A 20,668-nucleotide genomic window follows, 5' to 3' on the forward strand; every position below is an offset into this window, starting at 1 on the left:
AAGCGCCGCAGGAACACCAGCAAATCTACTAAGTTTTGTGTAAAATAACTTAGCGCATGCGCTCTGCGTACCATGCGCATGCGCATTTAGCAACAAATCGCAGCATAGCGAAAATTGGCAATGAGCGAACAACTCGGAATGACCACCTATGTGGGGAGAATAAGGATTTATGGGGGGAACAATGTGAATAATTCATGTGGGGAACAATAGGATTTATGTGGGGAGCAATGTTTTTCTGGGGTGGTCTTCTGTTTGCCGGCGGTCGGGCTCCCGGCGCTCAGTATACCGGCGCCGGGAGCCCGACCGCCGGCTTACCGACACTTATTTTCCCTCGTGGGGGTCCACGACCCCCATAGAGGGAGAATAAAATAGTGTGGCGCGCGTAGCGCGCCACCGTGCCCGTAGCGTGGCGAGCGCAGCGAGCCCGCAAGGGGCTCATTTGCGCTCGCCAAGCTGTCGGTAAGCCGGCGGTCGGGCTCCCGGCGCCGGGATGCTGGTCGCCGGGAGCCCGACCGCCGGCCACCCGTAGTGAACCCGTTTTTCTGTGTAGGCCAATGTATGTGTGGATCTTTTTTTTTTTTACTGTGAGGGCCAATGTGTGTTTTTTGCTTTTTTTCTGTCGGGAACTGATGGTGTGCCTTGGCAATTTTAAAATATTGTTCGGTGTGCCGCGAGTAAAAAAAGGTTGAAAATCACTGCTATAAAGTATAAATACTTTAAATATGCATACATTTATTACATATAGGTAACAAAAAAGAGGTTATAATGTTAATAAACATGGTACACATGGTAGCATTTAAGAACAGTGGGTAATTTGGACTAGCATTCTTCCCAATGCTTTAATATATATAGTTGTTGGCTGATATTACTATTATAGTATACTGGCAATTGCCATGGTAGTACTTAAAACTGAATATTGAAAATTTTTATTTTGTGCCTAGTGGTCGGCCTGATACTTAAATCCACCACTGATTACGCTGTGCCATTTTCTGTGTGATTTCTGTCTGCAGCACTGTCCAATGTGGAACTCCCAAGAAATATAAGTATACGGGTGTATGGACTGGAGTGCTGTGTGGGTCCCCCTGAACCCAGGGCCCTATGTATCCATTATGTGCCAATGGGCACTGTCCATGCACTCTGTTTTTATGTAGTTTTTAACACTGAAGCATTTACTGTCCCTTTATATAATTCTACTTGTGTTTTGTTATTTTGTTTCTGTCTAGAAAAGCCTTTGTTATTTTCACAAATAAGCTTCACAATGTGAGTCAGTGTTAGGTGAGCACAAATATTTGCTATTGTACTGTACCTGGGAACATTCCAGTTTAAGAACACGTTAGTTGACTGTCTTGCGAGACGTATAGTGTAGTTGTGTCACCGTCTCTATGGCCTGCAGAGTATTAACAGTTTGAGAGTTAGAACACTATAATCGGGGTTCCCGTAAAATGCTCAAGACATTGGATTTAATGGTCTACAAACCTTGACTTGATAATGAGAACATATGTGGTCCAGTACTGAAAGCTGGGGAAAATGACTGGCTAATTATGGAGCAGTGTCACCAGCCACCTTACTCCGGAAAATAAGGAACAGTAAGTTTTGTGTATGCATGCTGATATTTCATAGGTACAGTATCTAACGTGCTGTCATAAACCTAGAGAGCTTGCAATCTATTCATATATATAGACATTTGTTAGAGGTCAGAATGAGAAGAAATGTGGAACTGCTGCTATATGTCCCTATGTTAATGTGTATTTGCATACATACACTAATATACTGTACTGTTGAAAACAGTATGAGGAATGCTGTTGGCAGGCAAAAATGTATATTATTCCAATTAATGCAGTTGTTGTTACATGTTGTTCTTGCTTAATATCTGTAACTTATAGTAATGATTTATCTTTTAGTTTTCTAGATATTCAAATATGCGGGTCTGATTGTAAAATGATTATTGTATCACTGTATGCGGCAGATGCAGTGTTGGATGCAAGTCGACTGTAATTGCTCTACGTGATTGTTACTAAATATGTACAGTGTATAGAGGCAGGGGCATAAGTTCATATCAGGCAAGTTGGAGTTTGGTGCCCCCTTAAAAAAAAAAAAAAAAAAAAAAAAAAGGAGGGAAACAAATTTGGTGTATGTGTGTGTATGGTGTATGTGTATATGTACAGTGCATCTGGAAAGTATTCACAGCGTTTCACTTTTTCCACTTTTTGTTATGTTACAGTCTTATTCCACAATGGAATAAATTCATTTTTTGCCTCAGAATTCTACACACAATAACCCATAATGACAACATGAAAAGTGTTTTTGAGATTTTTGCAAATTTAATAAAAAACTAAGAAATCACATGTACATAAGTATTCACAGCCTTTGCGCAATGCTTTGTTGATGCACCTTTGGCAGCAGTTACAGCCTCAAGTCTTTTTGAATATGATGCCACAAGCTTAGCACACCTATCTTTGGGCAGTTTCACCCATTCCTCTTTGCAGCACCTCTCAAGCTCCATCAGGTTGGATGGGAAGCGTTGGTGCACAGCCATTTTCAGATCTCTCCAGAGATGTTCAATTGGATTCAAGTCTGGGCTCTGGCTGGGCCACTCAAGGACATTCACAGAGTTGTCCTGAAGCCACTCCTTTGATATCCTGGCTGTGTTCTTAGGGTCATTGTCCTGCTAAAAGATGAACCGTCGCCCTAGTCTGAGGTCAAGAGCCCTCTGGAGCAGATTTTCATCCAGGATGTCTCTGTACATTGCTGCATTCATCTTTCCCTGTATGCTGACTAGTCTACCATTCTTGCCACTGAAAAACATCCCCACAGTATGATGCTGCCACCTCCATGCTTCACTGTAGGGATGGTATTGGCCTGGCGATGAGCGGTGCCTGGTTTCCTCCAAACATGACGCCTGACATTCAAGCCAGAGTTCAATATTTGTCTCATCAGACCAGTGAATTTTGTTTAGCAAACTCCAGGCGGGCTGCCATGTGCTTTTTACTAAGGAGTGGATTCCGTTTGGCCACTCTACCATACAGGCCTGATTGGTGGATTGCTGCAGAGATGGTTGTCCTTCTGGAAGGTTCTTCTCTCTCCACAGAGGAATGCTGTAGGTCTGACAGAGTGACCATCGGGTTCTTGGTCACCTTCCTGACTAGGGCCCTTATCCCCCGATCACTCAGTTTAGACTGCTGGCCAGCTCTAGGAGAGTCCTGGTGGTTCCAAACTTCTTCCAATTATGGATGATGGAGGCCACATACTTTGCTTTCAATACAATATTTTTCTTTGTGACCTTCAATGCAGCATGCAGCAGATATTTTTCTGTACCCTTCCCCAGTCCTGTCTCGGAGGTCTACAAACAATTCCTTTGACTTCATGCTTGGTTTGTACTCAGGCATGCACTGTCAAGTGTGGGACCTTATATAGACAGGTGTGTGCCTTTCCAAATCATGTCCAATCAACTGAATTTACTACAGGTGGACTCCAATTAAGCTGTAGGAACATCTCAAGGATGATCAGTGGAAACAGGATGCACCTGAGCTCATTTTTCAGCTTCATGGCAAAGGCTGTGAAAACATATGTATATGTGACTTCTTAGTTGTTTATTTTGAATAAATTTGCAAAAATTTCACGTTGACATTATGGGGTATTGTGTGTAGAATTTGGAGGGAAAAAAATGAATGTATTCCATTGTGGAATAAGGCTGTAACATAACAAAATGTGGAAAAAGTGAAGCGCTGTGAATACTTTCCGGATGCTATATATATATATATATATATATAGAGAGAGAGAGAGAGAGAGAGAGAAATAGAAGCCAGGGGGCGCTTAAAGAGTGTCAGAAACAATTGTCCAGAGTAGAGTTCATAAATGATTAAAGGAAATAGATGTCCAAATGTTCAATGACATATCCCCATAGGACTTGATTGTAACCCCAGCCCAGGGTAATGGATGAATTTTTAGTTACGCTCAGTCAAACGTTTCTCCTGCAAAGATACCCTCCCACCAAAGAATGTAGACACCCAAAAAATGGCCAAAGGACTCATATTAATAAAACATTTGATGTTTACTTAAACATCCAATATAACATATACAATGTTAACATACTTTGCTTTCAATACAAAGTGTTTTTATAGGAACCAAGTTACACCAGGATAGATGTTCAAGCTTGTGCCACGAACCACCCCAGGATGTGAGCTCAGTGGTGGGGACTCCCGAATGCAATCAGGGTATCCTAATCACCTTAAAAAGCCTATGCATTTCATCCTTTAGCAGGACTTCCTCAGGAGTAAAATCTTAAAAAAATTAAATTAAGAGGGTGTCATAAAGGTTTCATTAATACATAAATATGGTGGAGGATATAAAGATTTTATAAAAACGTACCAAAGTATACAACGAGGTAGGTACATATGGTTCCCACCAAAAATGACAGACCAGTAACTGTAATGGTGATGGCCTTATACGTTTCTCTTATAGGCAAATATTCATTCTGCCATATTACAGTCTTTTTTGGTGGGAACGGTCTTAATTTAATTTATTTAAGATTTTACCCCTGTGAAAGTCCTGCTAAAAGACGAAACGTGTAGGGTTTATAAGGTGATTAGGATACCCTGATTGCATTCGGGAGTCCCCACCACTGAGTTCACATCCTGGGGTGGTTGGTGGCACAAGCTTGTACATCTATCCTGGTGTAACCTGGTTCCTATAAAAACACCTTGTATTGAAAGCAAAGTTTGTTAACATTGTATATTTTATATTATATTGGATGTTCAAGTAAACATCGAATATTTTATTAATATGAGTCCTTTGGCCATTTTTGTGTGTCTACATTCTTTGGTGGGAGGGTATCTTTTCAGGAGAAACGTTTGGCTGAGCGTAACTAAAAATTAGGAAAATAGGTATACGTCATTGAACATTTGGACATCTCTTTCCTTTAATCATCTATGAACTCTACTCTGGACATTGTTTCTGACACTTCTTTGAGCGTTCTCTGGTTTCCATTTGTCTACATCTTTACCATTCCCACTAACAGGGTTTCTACTGTGAGGTGCTGCTGTTCTGTGAAGCGGGCGATAAAGGTTTTCCCTTTGTGTGTGTGTGTGTGTGTGTGTGTATATATATATATATATATATATGTATATATACTGTGTGTGTATGTATGTATGTATGTATGTATGTATGTGTATGTGTGTGTATATATATATATATATATATATATATAAAATCTTTCTATCTTACATAATTATATAGATAGTGCTTTAGGCTGGTCTGCAGTGAATTGACAGGGTTCCAGCTATGATTCAGACATCTGCAGCATGCAGAATCAGGCAGGTCCCATCTCACAGTCCAGCAGCAGTGGCGGGTGCACCGTCACTTGCTGCAGTGTATGCTGAACGGTACCAGGTAGGTGTCATTCTATACTCTATTGCAGGTGTTAGTAGGGCTCCTGGGACAGAGGTAATTAATACCTGCAGCAGTGGGTGAGCTGCAGCACTCTTTTGGAAGAGCAGCTGTCACACTTGGATCCCGCTGTGAACCACACAGTTGCTGCTGTACATGAAGGTGTCCCTTCAGGGCTTGGAGCCCGGAGGCAGGCGTCTCTACTGCCTCTGGGAGTTACGCCCCTGTACAGAGGAGGGACCACCAGGGCAGAGATAGGGTCCGTGCACTGCTGCAATAGGCTCTGCAACACCTACAAGTGAGGGGAGATATGCATGATCTGGACAGCCAGCCAAGGTCCACCTGCCTATCCACATGCCCCTCCTCAACTCATTATTGTCAGAATATTTACTGCTCAGTCCTGCGTGTGCTGCCCCCATTGCAGAGTATAGCCCATCGACTACTGCACATGACGTTAGCTGTCGGGGCCTTTAGGAGTCCTGGATTGCTAAATAGCAGCTCTACTAAATCTATTGCCACAGATTTCAGTTAGGAGTCAGGACAGGATCTTCTTAAGACCCCTAAGAATTGTAGCACTCTAATATTTGTTACCAATACAACTAGATGGAAAAAAAGCCCTTTTACTAATGGTTTACTTTAGTATTAATTGGGCGAGCTAATTAATTTAAAACTTGCCCTTGTTCCATAATGAGCCTGATGCAGACTGAAGACTGCGCCAGTATGCTTAGTACATCTTGTCTGATGTCGCACTGTAAATGAGCAGAAAAGTGGGAGTGCTCCAGGGTCGGCACTATGCTATCACTAAGCAGCTTTGGCATCTGGGTGCCGGCTCCTAGGATGCTTTTCAGAAAAATTAAGTTTATTCGGAAAGAGACATCCTTATTCTGCAGAATGCTAGTGGTGAAAATCTTATAAGCCGCAGTCGCCGTTTCCCCTGCACTTTTCCAGTGCTCTCTGTCCGCAACAGAACTTCTGACATACCTGTTGTGTGAGTGTGATACAGCCTGTGCAGCTGTATATAAATGATAATGCAATGAATTATGGTAGTATTGGCACAGCATTACTTAACCATAAGTGTGACGCTCAGACTTGGACTGACAATGTGGCTATTCTGGAAATTGACATTAAATCTACAAGTGCATCTAATCTAATATATAAAAATGAAAATGTGTCCTTCTGTCCTTATGTCTCTCTATACCAATCCAGTTTACAAGCGAAGATCGTGAAATTTTAAATACAAGCATATTAAAACACGGCGGAGGCAACTAAAACAATTTGAAATCCCTAACACTCCTAGTGGCGCAGACAGCAGCACAGAGTATATCAGGAGACAGCATAACTCCGGAACTGATGTAGCAATGTACTCAATAATTGGTACACATATGCCTTGCAATCTGGCAATAAAGACTGTGGGGGGAAGACACCCCTAGCACCCCTTGGGGTGAGGCAGCAGCACAGAGTATTTCAGCAGACAGCATAAATCTGGAATGCCTGCAACAATTTACAATAAACTTGGTACACATATGACTTAACTCTGGAAACACACACTGTGGGGATCACACACCCCTAGCATCCCTAGGGGTGGGACAGCAGCACAGAGTATGTCAGCAGACAGCAAAACTGTGGAAGGCCTGGAGCAATTTACACCAAATTTGGTACACATCTGACTTACAATCTGGGAACAAACTCTGTGGGGGTTAGACACCCCTAGCACAACCTAGGGTTGAGGCAGCAGCACAGAGTTTTTCAGCACACAGCATAACTCTGAAATGCCTAGAGCCATTTACACCAACCTTGCTACACATATGACTGGGAACAAACACTGGGGGGGGGGGGGGGGGGCGACACACCATTAGCACCCCTAGGGGTGGGCCAGCAGCACACACTATATCAGGGCATGCATGATATGTCAGTGATGACAGGGCTGCATGTGACAGGGCCAGTGACATGATGTGAGGAGGGGAATGCAGGTAGCACAAACCCACACACTGAGAGTTATATAGTGGAAGTAGCACGGACCCCCCAACAGCACAGAGTATATCAGGAGATACATAATGTGCTGCGCTATATAAGAAACTAAAAAAATCGATAATTTCACAGGGGCACTGACATGATGTGAGGAGGGGAATGGAGGCAGCAGGAAGCCACAGACTGAGAGTTGTATAGTCGGAAGAGCAGGGTCCCTTGGGGGACCAAAAAAGGGTACGGCCACTACACAAAGTGCATCAGGGAAGCAAGATATGCCTATATACTAGATCTGAAACCAACGTAAATTAACGAACAGCTATCGCTCTAATTTACCATCCTCATCCCGTAGCGAAACACAGGTATTCAGCTATCTACAATGTTATTTATACTGTGTTTTTAATATTTACATTTATTTTTGTAAACAGACATCCTTAAAATCCCGGGCAACGCCGGGTACTCCAGCTAGTATTTTACTAAATCAAGTGTATATTAGAGATGAGCGGGTTCGGTTTCTCTGAATCCGAACCCGCACGAACTTCATGTTTTTTTCACTGGTCCGAGCAGACTCGGATCCTCCCGCCTTGCTCGGTTAACCCGAGCGCGCCCGAACGTCATCATGACGCTGTCGGATTCTCGCGAGACTCGGATTCTATATAAGGAGCCGCGCGTCGCCGCCATTTTCACACGTGCATTGAGATTGATAGGGAGAGGACGTGGCTGGCGTCCTCTCCATTTAGATTAGGGTTGAGAGAGAGAGAGAGAGAGATTGACCTGAGGCTGTGATACTGTAGAAGAGAGTGCAGAGTTTAGTGACTGACGACCACAGTGACCACCAGACAGTGCAGTTGTTTGTTTTATTTAATATATCCGTTCTCTGCCTGAAAAAAACGATACACACAGTGACTCAGTCACATACCATATCTGTGTGCACTGCTCAGCCCAGTGTGCTGCATCAATGTATATATATATATCTGACTGTGCTCAGCTCACACAGCTTATAATTGTGGGGGAGACTGGGGAGCACTGCAGTGCCAGTTATAGGTTATAGCAGGAGCCAGGAGTACATAATATTATATTAAAATTAAACAGTGCACACTTTTGCTGCAGGAGTGCCACTGCCAGTGTGACTAGTGACCAGTGACCTGACCACCAGTATATATAATATTAGTAGTATACTATCTCTTTATCAACCAGTCTATATTAGCAGCAGACACAGTACAGTGCGGTAGTTCACGGCTGTGGCTACCTCTGTGTCGGCACTCGGCAGCCCGTCCATAATTGTATATACCACCTAACCGTGGGTTTTTTTTCTTTCTTTATAGTCATACTAGTTACGAGTATACTATCTCTTTATCAACCAGTCTATATTAGCAGCAGACACAGTACAGTGCGGTAGTTCACGGCTGTGGCTACCTCTGTGTCGGCACTCGGCAGCCCGTCCATAATTGTATATACCACCTAACCGTGGTTTTTTTTTCTTTCTTTATACATACATACTAGTTACGAGTATACTATCTCTTTATCAACCAGTCTATATTAGCAGCAGACACAGTACAGTGCGGTAGTTCACGGCTGTGGCTACCTCTGTGTCGGCACTCGGCAGCCCGTCCATAATTGTATATACCACCTAACCGTGTTTTTTTTTTCTTTCTTTATACATACATACTAGTTACGAGTATACTATCTCTTTATCAACCAGTCTATATATTAGCAGCAGACACAGTACAGTGCGGTAGTTCACGGCTGTGGCTACCTCTGTGTCGGCACTCGGCAGCCCGTCCATAATTGTATATACCACCTAACCGTGGTTTTTTTTTCTTTCTTTATACATACATACTAGTTACGAGTATACTATCTCTTTATCAACCAGTCTATATTAGCAGCAGACACAGTACAGTGCGGTAGTTCACGGCTGTGGCTACCTCTGTGTCGGCACTCGGCAGCCCGTCCATAATTGTATATACCACCTAACCGTGGTTTTTTTTTCTTTCTTTATACATACATACTAGTTACGAGTATACTATCTCTTTATCAACCAGTCTATATTAGCAGCAGACACAGTACAGTGCGGTAGTTCACGGCTGTGGCTACCTCTGTGTCGGCACTCGGCAGCCCGTCCATAATTGTATATACCACCTAACCGTGGTTTTTTTTCTTTCTTTATACATACATACTAGTTACGAGTATACTATCTCTTTATCAACCAGTCTATATATTAGCAGCAGACACAGTACAGTGCGGTAGTTCACGGCTGTGGCTACCTCTGTGTCGGCACTCGGCAGCCCGTCCATAATTGTATATACCACCTAACCGTGTTTTTTTTTTTCTTTCTTTATAGTCATACTAGTTACGAGTATACTATCTCTTTATCAACCAGTCTATATTAGCAGCAGACACAGTACAGTGCGGTAGTTCACGGCTGTGGCTACCTCTGTGTCGGCACTCGGCAGCCCGTCCATAATTGTATATACCACCTAACCGTGTTTTTTTTTTCTTTCTTTATACATACATACTAGTTACGAGTATACTATCTCTTTATCAACCAGTCTATATATTAGCAGCAGACACAGTACAGTGCGGTAGTTCACGGCTGTGGCTACCTCTGTGTCGGCACTCGGCAGCCCGTCCATAATTGTATATACCACCTAACCGTGGTTTTTTTTTCTTTCTTTATAGTCATACTAGTTACGAGTATACTATATCTTTATCAACCAGTCTATATTAGCAGCAGACACAGTACAGTGCGGTAGTTCACGGCTGTGGCTACCTCTGTGTCGGCACTCGGCAGCCCGTCCATAATTGTATATACCACCTAACCGTGGTTTTTTTTTCTTTCTTTATAGTCATACTAGTTACGAGTATACTATCTCTTTATCAACCAGTCTATATTAGCAGCAGACACAGTACAGTGCGGTAGTTCACGGCTGTGGCTACCTCTGTGTCGGCACTCGGCAGCCCGTCCATAATTGTATATACCACCTAACCGTGGTTTTTTTTTCTTTCTTTATACATACATACTAGTTACGAGTATACTATCTCTTTATCAACCAGTCTATATATTAGCAGCAGACACAGTACAGTGCGGTAGTTCACGGCTGTGGCTACCTCTGTGTCGGCACTCGGCAGCCCGTCCATAATTGTATATACCACCTAACCGTGGTTTTTTTTTCTTTCTTTATACATACATACTAGTTACGAGTATACTATCTCTTTATCAACCAGTCCATATATTAGCAGCAGACACAGTACAGTGCGGTAGTTCACGGCTGTGGCTACCTCTGTGTCGGCACTCGGCAGCCCGTCCATAATTGTATACTAGTATCCAATCCATCCATCTCCATTGTTTACCTGAGGTGCCTTTTAGTTGTGCCTATTAAAATATGGAGAACAAAAATGTTGAGGTTCCAAAATTAGGGAAAGATCAAGATCCACTTCCACCTCGTGCTGAAGCTGCTGCCACTAGTCATGGCCGAGACGATGAAATGCCAGCAACGTCGTCTGCCAAGGCCGATGCCCAATGTCATAGTACAGAGCATGTCAAATCCAAAACACCAAATATCAGTAAAAAAAGGACTCCAAAACCTAAAATAAAATTGTCGGAGGAGAAGCGTAAACTTGCCAATATGCCATTTACCACACGGAGTGGCAAGGAACGGCTGAGGCCCTGGCCTATGTTCATGGCTAGTGGTTCAGCTTCACATGAGGATGGAAGCACTCAGCCTCTCGCTAGAAAAATGAAAAGACTAAAGCTGGCAAAAGCAGTAGCACCGCAAAGAACTGTGCGTTCTTCGAAATCCCAAATCCACAAGGAGAGTCCGACTCCAATTGTGTCGGTTGCGATGCCTGACCTTCCCAACACTGGACGTGAAGAGCATGCGCCTTCCACCATTTGCACGCCCCCTGCAAGTGATGGAAGGAGCACCCGCAGTCCAGTTCCTGATAGTCAGATTGAAGATGTCAGTGTTGAAGTACACCAGGATGAGGAGGATATGGGTGTTGCTGGCGCTGGGGAGGAAATTGACCAGGAGGATTCTGATGGTGAGGTGGTTTGTTTAAGTCAGGCACCCGGGGAGACACCTGTTGTCCGTGGTAGGAATATGGCCGTTGACATGCCTGGTGAAAATACCAAAAAAATCAGCTCTTCGGTGTGGAAGTATTTCACCAGAAATGCGGACAACAGGTGTCAAGCCGTGTGTTCCCTTTGTCAAGCTGTAATAAGTAGGGGTAAGGACGTTAACCACCTCGGAACATCCTCCCTTATACGTCACCTGCAGCGCATTCATAATAAGTCAGTGACAAGTTCAAAAACTTTGGGTGACAGCGGAAGCAGTCCACTGACCAGTAAATCCCTTCCTCTTGTAACCAAGCTCACGCAAACCACCCCACCAACTCCCTCAGTGTCAATTTCCTCCTTCCCCAGGAATGCCAATAGTCCTGCAGGCAATGTCACTGGCAATTCTGACGAGTCCTCTCCTGCCTGGGATTCCTCCGATGCATCCTTGCGTGTAACGCCTACTGCTGCTGGCGCTGCTGTTGTTGCTGCTGGGAGTCGATGGTCATCCCAGAGGGGAAGTCGTAAGCCCACTTGTACTACTTCCAGTAAGCAATTGACTGTTTAACAGTCCTTTGCGAGGAAGATGAAATATCACAGCAGTCATCCTGCTGCAAAGCGGATAACTGAGGCCTTGACAACTATGTTGGTGTTAGACGTGCGTCCGGTATCCGCCGTTAGTTCACAGGGAACTAGACAATTTATTGAGGCAGTGTGCCCCCGTTACCAAATACCATCTAGGTTCCACTTCTCTAGGCAGGCGATACCGAAAATGTACACGGACCTCAGAAAAAAACTCACCAGTGTCCTAAAAAATGCAGTTGTACCCAATGTCCACTTAACCACGGACAAGTGGACAAGTGGAGCAGGGCAGGGTCAGGACTATATGACTGTGACAGCCCACTGGGTAGATGTATGGACTCCCGCCGCAAGAACAGCAGCGGCGGCACCAGTAGCAGCATCTCGCAAACGCCAACTCTTTCCTAGGCAGGCTACGCTTTGTATCACCGCTTTCCAGAATACGCACACAGCTGAAAACCTCTTACGGCAACTGAGGAAGATCATCGCGGAATGGCTTACCCCAATTGGACTCTCCTGTGGATTTGTGGCATCGGACAACGCCAGCAATATTGTGTGTGCATTAAATATGGGCAAATTCCAGCACGTCCCATGTTTTGCACATACCTTGAATTTGGTGGTGCAGAATTTTTTAAAAAACGACAGGGGTGTGCAAGAGATGCTGTCGGTGGCCAGAAGAATTGCGGGACACTTTCGGCGTACAGGCACCACGTACAGAAGACTGGAGCACCACCAAAAACTACTGAACCTGCCCTGCCATCATCTGAAGCAAGAAGTGGTAACGAGGTGGAATTCAACCCTCTATATGCTTCAGAGGTTGGAGGAGCAGCAAAAGGCCATTCAAGCCTATACAATTGAGCACGATATAGTAGGTGGAATTCACCTGTCTCAAGCGCAGTGGAGAATGATTTCAACGTTGTGCAAGGTTCTGATGCCCTTTGAACTTGCCACACGTGAAGTCAGTTCAGACACTGCCAGCCTGAGTCAGGTCATTCCCCTCATCAGGCTTTTGCAGAAGAAGCTGGAGACATTGAAGGAGGAGCTAACACGGAGCGATTCCGCTAGGCATGTGGGACTTGTGGATGGAGCCCTTAATTCGCTTAACAAGGATTCACGGGTGGTCAATCTGTTGAAATCAGAGCACTACATTTTGGCCACCGTGCTCGATCCTAGATTTAAAGCCTACCTTGGATCTCTCTTTCCGGCAGACACAAGTCTGCTGGGGTTGAAAGACCTGCTGGTGAGAAAATTGTCAAGTCAAGCGGAACGCGACCTGTCAACATCTCCTCCTTCACATTCTCCCGCAACTGGGTGTGCGAGGAAAAGGCTCAGAATTCCGAGCCCACCCGCTGGCGGTGATGCAGGGCAGTCTGGAGCGACTGCTGATGCTGACATCTGGTCCGGACTGAAGGACCTGACAACGATTACGGACATGTCGTCTACTGTCACTGCATATGATTCTCTCAACATTGATAGAATGGTGGAGGATTATATGAGTGACCGCATCCAAGTAGGCACGTCACACAGTCCGTACTTATACTGGCAGGAAAAAGAGGCAATTTGGAGGCCCTTGCACAAACTGGCTTTATTCTACCTAAGTTGCCCTCCCACAAGTGTGTACTCCGAAAGAGTGTTTAGTGCCGCCGCTCACCTTGTCAGCAATCGGCGTACGAGGTTACATCCAGAAAATGTGGAGAAGATGATGTTCATTAAAATGAATTATAATCAATTCCTCCGCGGAGACATTGACCAGCAGCAATTGCCTCCACAAAGTACACAGGGAGCTGAGATGGTGGATTCCAGTGGGGACGAATTGATAATCTGTGAGGAGGGGGATGTACACGGTGATATATCGGAGGGTGATGATGAGGTGGACATCTTGCCTCTGTAGAGCCAGTTTGTGCAAGGAGAGATTAATTGCTTCTTTTTTGGGGGGGGTCCAAACCAACCCGTCATATTAGTCACAGTCGTGTGGCAGACCCTGTCACTGAAATGATGGGTTGGTTAAAGTGTGCATGTCCTGTTTTGTTTATACAACATAAGGGTGGGTGGGAGGGCCCAAGGACAATTCCATCTTGCACCTCTTTTTTCTTTTCATTTTCTTTGCGTCATGTGCTGTTTGGGGAGGGTTTTTTGGAAGGGACATCCTGCGTGACACTGCAGTGCCACTCCTAGATGGGCCCGGTGTTTGTGTCGGCCACTAGGGTCGCTTATCTTACTCACACAGCTACCTCATTGCGCCTCTTTTTTTCTTTGCGTCATGTGCTGTTTGGGGAGGGTTTTTTGGAAGGGACATCCTGCGTGACACTGCAGTGACACTCCTAGATGGGCCCGGTGTTTGTGTCGGCCACTAGGGTCGCTTATCTTACTCACACAGCTACCTCATTGCGCCTCTTTTTTTCTTTGCGTCATGTGCTGTTTGGGGAGGGTTTTTTGGAAGGGACATCCTGCGTGACACTGCAGTGCCACTCCTAGATGGGCCCGGTGTTTGTGTCGGCCACTAGGGTCGCTAATCTTACTCACACAGCTACCTCATTGCGCCTCTTTTTTTCTTTGCGTCATGTGCTGTTTGGGGAGGGTTTTTTGGAAGGGCCATCCTGCGTGACACTGCAGTGCCACTCCTAGATGGGCCCGGTGTTTGTGTCGGCCACTAGGGTCGCTTATCTTACTCACACAGCGACCTCGGTGCAAATTTTAGGACTAAAAATAATATTGTGAGGTGTGAGGTATTCAGAATAGACTGAAAATGAGTGGAAATTATGGTTTTTGAGGTTAATAATACTTTGGGATCAAAATGACCGCCAAATTCTATGATTTAAGCTGTTTTTTAGGTTTTTTGGAAAAAAACACCCGAATCCAAAACACACCCGAATCCGACAAAAAAAATTCGGTGAGGTTTTGCCAAAACGCGGTCGAACCCAAAACACGGCCGCGGAACCGAACCCAAAACCAAAACACAAAACCCGAAAAATTTCCGGCGCTCATCTCTAGTGTATATGTGATAGTCTGGTATGAGGGAACTGGGGGGGAGCAGGGGCGTAATTGAGAAGCTATGCCTATGTTGCCTAGAAACTTTGCACCATATACAGTGTGCACCTATGCAGATTAGTGTGATGCTGGTACTTAAACCAGCATACTGTATGTTGGGAGAGACTGGCAGGGCATGGGCATGGTTGTACAGTTGTTAACTTATGTAGACTGGGAGTTAGATACATAGATACCTGAAAGGTGTCTTATTTGTGGGTATTTTAAAGGCAAATGGACATAGTAGATGTTCATCATGATGATTGTCACCCATACTAGTAAACCGCTTGTACTGGCTGCTTGCTCATGTATATATGGGGCCGGATGTAATGAAGTCCCAGCCGAACTTGGACATTTTTTTTAAAGCATCAATTATTTACATGGCATGTTTTTACCTTGTAAATGATTGCCACTGTAAAAAAAAGTCAGTTAGACCGGGAACCAGCACCTCCAGCCAGCTCGGATTTCATTACATCTGGCCCATTATGTTTTTTCAGTGCAATTAGGCAATTTTTCATGTATTAATATACGCGTGAGAATTTCAGAAGTTCTATTGATGCCTAATATTAAATGCATATAAATAAATGGGCATACATATAGGATTAGGAATAAGCATATGGTATATATGCATGGCTCATCCAGGTGCGTATGATACTTGTGACGACCTGTCCATACAGTATCTGGAGATCATTCTGCTTTGCATTTACTTGCAATTGGACTTTTTCTTTTTTAGTGAATGCAAATTGCACCTGTTTTTTATGGTACAACTGCAGCTAACTCTACATCAGTCCCATTGTGTTTATTACCTATTGTATTCTATTATTCTGCTTTGTGTGTTAACGGTAATCCTACACTACAGTATAATCCTTATAGTGTGATTGCTTTTGTGAAATACCCCAATGCCGTCATTTTATATGCCTAAGTAATGTAGCCCTGTTTATGGTGATTAACTGTGTAAATAAATACCTTATGTGAATTGCTGTAAAGTGTATGTGGGAAAAACAAATACCTGCAGATAATGCAGGAGGTAACACTCGCTCCTATTTATTTAAGATGGTGCCAATTTGTATTACATGTTATTTCTGAGTTATTAGCCTACACAACAGTAATACACTATAACCTGTTATCAAATTCCCCTGCAAAATCAGTAATTTAAGGAAAACATCAATGATGTGAATATATGTATTATATGTATTCCTGCACTGTAGGCATACTTACCCACTTTCTCTCATTTATCTCTGGGAGACTCCCAAATATCATGGAGCCCCCACTGACTCTCATTAGAGCAACTCACGTTACCGCATACTGCTCATTACCTAGTGAACGTCATTGTGGACCACCCCATCTGCGCTGTCCAGAGGTGGTGGTCCACAATGCACAGTGAGGAGTGGATAATGATGACTTGATTTATGCATCATTCCCTCCCCCGGCACTGGCCATTTTCTTCTCCCCTCCAGGATTTCTTGGAGGTGAGTCAGTAATACCCTTATCAGACAGAAATCCTGGTAATTAGCCGGCACTTCAGTGTCGGGTCATTTTGCCAGTCTCTGTCTGAACCCCCCTTTCACACAGAAAATCAAATTACCAGGTCAAGAATTTCGACCCGGTAATTTGTGGATCAAAACGGGTATTTTGTCTGTGTGAAAGGGTCAACATGGGTCATAATTCCTGGGTTGAAGTCCCGGGAATTTCAACCTGGGTTGACCTTTTCACACAGAAAAAGGACCCATGTTTTTCATGAAAGTACCTGGTAGAACTGATTCACCCGGTAATTTATTTTTCTGTCTGAAAAGGGTATAAGACTGAGAGCACCATAAACCATCAGTTGTTACTTGCAGGTAGTTCTGGGATAGTATAAGCATAGGGGGTCATTCAGAGTTGATCGCTCGCTAGCAGTTTTTAGCAGCCGTGCAAACGCTATGCCGCCGCCCACTGGGAGTGTAGTTTAGCTTAGCAGAAATGCGAACGAAAGGATCGCAAAGCGGCTACAAAATAATTTTGTGCAGTTTCAGAGTAGCTCCAGACCTACTCAGCACTTGCGATCAGCAACTTCAGACCATTCAGTTCCTGATTTGACGTCACAAACACGCCCTGCATTCGCCCAGCCACGCCTGCGTTTTTCCTGGCACGCCTGCGTTTTTTCCACCACTCCCCGAAAACGGTCAGTTGACACCCAGAAACGCCCACTTCATGTCAATCACTCTGCAGCCAGCAGTGCGACTGAAAAGCTTCGCTAGACCTTGTGTAAAAATACATCAGCCATTGGGAAAGTACAACGTGCGTGCGCACTGTGCCGCATATGCATGCGCAGAGCTGCCGCTTTTTCACTTAATCGCAGCGCAGCGAACATTTTCAGCTAGCAATCAACTCGGAATGACCCCCATAATTAGGAATCAGTGCTAACTCTCTAAAATAGAACTGAATGACCAATAAGGAATTTTTAAGATTCCTAAAAGATGCATATATGTAGTAACCATTAGCAACAAATACTTACAAATTGTCAACCTAGTGTAAACGAGACAACGAAATTAAATATCTGATTTGTCATTATGATTTAGTTTACCCAGCACAATCTGATTTCAGCAATGCAATTAGCTTGCAGGGAAGTCAGGCGGTGACTTTGAAATACCAAAGTCTTTGCAGGTAGATACCTCCAATACAAGTCTTGCAGTTGTACCACGAAGGCGTGCCACGTGTATAAAATCTTTTACTCCAGCATCCCGAGCTGCAGTTATCTCTCGTGGCCCTTTACTGAAGAACAACAACATGAGAGAGCTTTTAGCCAATTTCAAATATATGCATCTGGTCTTTGCCTTTTCAATGCATTTATGACTAAGGTCTATTTACTAAGCCTTGGATGGAGATAAAGTCGCTGGAGATAAAGTACCAGCCATCCGTTCCTGGGATGCGGTAAAGATCCCGCTGGACGGGATCCCGACGGTCGGAATATCGACACCGGAATCCCGGCCGGCACAATCCCGACATATTCTCCCTCTGTGGGTGTCCCTGACACCCACGGAGGGAGAATAAATGAGTGTGCTGAGCGTAGCAAGGCACCGCGCCCGCAGCAAGCTCACAAGGGTCTGCGTTGCACTCGCCCCCCTGTCGGGATTGTTCCGGTAGGGATCCCGGTGTTGGTATTCCGACTGCGGGATCCCATCCGGCGGGATCTCGTACTGATCACTCGCTCCTGACGTTTTTTAAACACAGCCTGTGGCATAGCAGTTAGGAGCCGATTGGCTGGTACTTTATCTCAAGCGACTTTATCTCCATCCAAGACTTAGTAAATAGACCCCTAATTCTGCACAGAAATTCAAAAGTGACAAAGTGCTGCAATAGGGCATATTCAGGGGTTTGCATCCTGCAGTCTTGAGCTTCTTTCAGTTTGTTTTCATTTATATACAGTAGTAGAAATCTGTAACTGATGGAAACAATTTCGTCTGTTCGTCAACCTAAGTTTTATATTTGGCAAAACAACAACAACAAAAAAAAACAACCTTTCGGTTACAAAACTCTGTTGTGTATAACATGATCTTGCCGTACTTCTTCAGTGTGAATACGAGCCCTACTTCTTTTTGCCAACTGATGAAATCACTTTATGCAGCCAGTTCACTTAAACACAGGAAAAGTACATGCAGATAATTCTACAGAGTGGAATAGGTCCATGTATGTGGCTTTTGATAGCTCCATTCCACTGGAACATTTCCAAGCCGGATAGTGTGGGTGCAGCGTGATATTATTTAGGTTATAACAGTATCGCTACTGTACATAAAAGGCTATAGTGATACAGCTCCTTTTGACTTAGATTGCCTATCTTGCTTTCGAGGCTTTCACAATATGTTACCATGTTGGTACTGGCTGCTGTAATGGTCAAAAAAAGTTCTGTAATCCACACAGAGATAACATGTTGAATTGTTTAAATGCATTTTTTAAAAGGCAGTGGAAAATGGTTTGTGACAGCAGTGACACGCAGACAGGTCCCTGTTTTCAGTAGCAGATAAAGATATCTTTGTAGGTGAAAAACTAGCCAAAATACACAGACCTGTTATGTGTGGGTGCTAATTAGAGAGATTATCATTAAGGACAGATTTCATAACACATGCACACACACCTCACAGAATAAACAGTTCAATGTGTTTTGAAACTGCATGAAATATTAACAAATTGTGACTATAGAATTTATGTAATATTAACTGATGTATACATCTAGGGGGAATGTAATAGTCACAGCAAGCCATTGTGATTTTCCATGTAATAGCCAGCCAATTGGAGGGTAGTAAACCAAGCTATCAGCGATGTTTAAAATAAATCCCACACATTGCAGTTGACTTGACCAATTCTATTGTGTCTTTGTTGATCTTTAAAAAAGATTGTCGACACCCCCCCCCCCCCTCCCCTAAAGCATGGGGTCTCGCAGGGTCAGACTGCGGCTACTTTTTCGGCCCTGGCATTTGTGAACAGCACGGGGGCGCGCACACATCACAGGGGGCCGAGCAGACACGGCGCATGGGGGGCATGGACTTGTGGCACGACCGCATTTTCCTAGAGACGCACACTGTGGGCAGGGGGTCGGGGACAAGTGAACAAGGCTCAAGGGGGCGTGGTCTTGTGGCATGCCCCCATTTTTTGAGACACATACTTCGGAAGGGGGCGTGGAGGCACGCGGACGCAGCACATGATGGCGTGCCGTGAGTAAGGGGGGTGCCCCCATGTTCTTAGAGACACACAATATGGATGGGGGGGGGGGGGGGTGCGGCCAAACCATAGTGCCGGAAGCTGCAAGCTGCATGTGGCCTTCCCATCCCTCTGGTGGACCAAACCGGCCCACCAGACCCGGCATATGTCAGAAGTACCAGATGGCTTGACTGGCCTTGGGGTTTCCCAAAAAAAGCAGCAACCAGTGCTAGGCCCTGGCTGGGACATCACATTATAGTAAATTAAATCTGAGTGTGGTGTTTTTTGTTTTCCAACTTTTCTTTTGCTTACATATTAAAGGTGGTGTTCTGGGGATAAATAATAAAAATTACATCATTCAGACCAATTTCAGTCAATGTTTAAATGCTTTTAGTACACATACAATGAGTTAGCATACTAATGATACACTGTACATGTTTTCGTTTACCAGCTAAAGCTGAGTAGGAAGCTATTTGGGCCCTATCGTGGATGGACATATTTTATATATACCCACATTGAGAAGTTATGTCGGGGATGCTAGTGTCACGGGTGACATCATTTATGTTACATGATGTTGTTCTGTTTTACAGCAATTTTGTCTCATCATTGTCCTTCTTGTTGAACAATGCCTATGTATCTGTTGGTGGAAATTAAACCCAGGACCCCAGTACTGTGAGGCAGCAAGCTAATCATTATACCACATGTTCCCAAACACCTTTAACATAAAATATTTAATCCAAACACAGTTATATAAATTAGAAAACTAGCTGCAATAGATCAGGCACAGCATACACCACTTATAATTGCATTAGTGTAGTAAAGGTAGGAAGCAGTAGGAATACACTGGACACAGGAAAAGGGAAGGAGCTGTCCAGCATCCATAGTCCAGCAAGGAATAGGCAGCAACCCTGCGCTTGAATCCTGTTCTTAACCCTACATATGCATGACCAGAGTACTCAGAGACCTACCTTAGCGTTTCTACAAATG

At 44.3% G+C, this 20,668-nt stretch overlaps 1 protein-coding gene across 2 annotated transcripts in view; it reads left to right on the top strand.

Annotated features, from left to right (window-relative positions):
• The first annotated feature begins 1,330 nt into the window (after positions 1 to 1,330).
• Positions 1,331 to 20,668, top strand: part of KCNJ16 (potassium inwardly rectifying channel subfamily J member 16) — a 159,955-nt gene continuing 140,617 nt past the window's right edge. For both annotated transcript variants that reach the window (XM_063961140.1, XM_063961142.1), the window contains exon 1: positions 1,331 to 1,586. The gene's annotated coding sequence lies outside the window, so the exon portion shown is untranslated. The remainder of the gene's footprint in view (positions 1,587 to 20,668) is intronic.

This window comes from Pseudophryne corroboree, chromosome 3, assembly GCF_028390025.1.
Source record: "Pseudophryne corroboree isolate aPseCor3 chromosome 3, aPseCor3.hap2, whole genome shotgun sequence".
Taxonomy (NCBI): Eukaryota; Metazoa; Chordata; class Amphibia; order Anura; family Myobatrachidae; genus Pseudophryne; species Pseudophryne corroboree.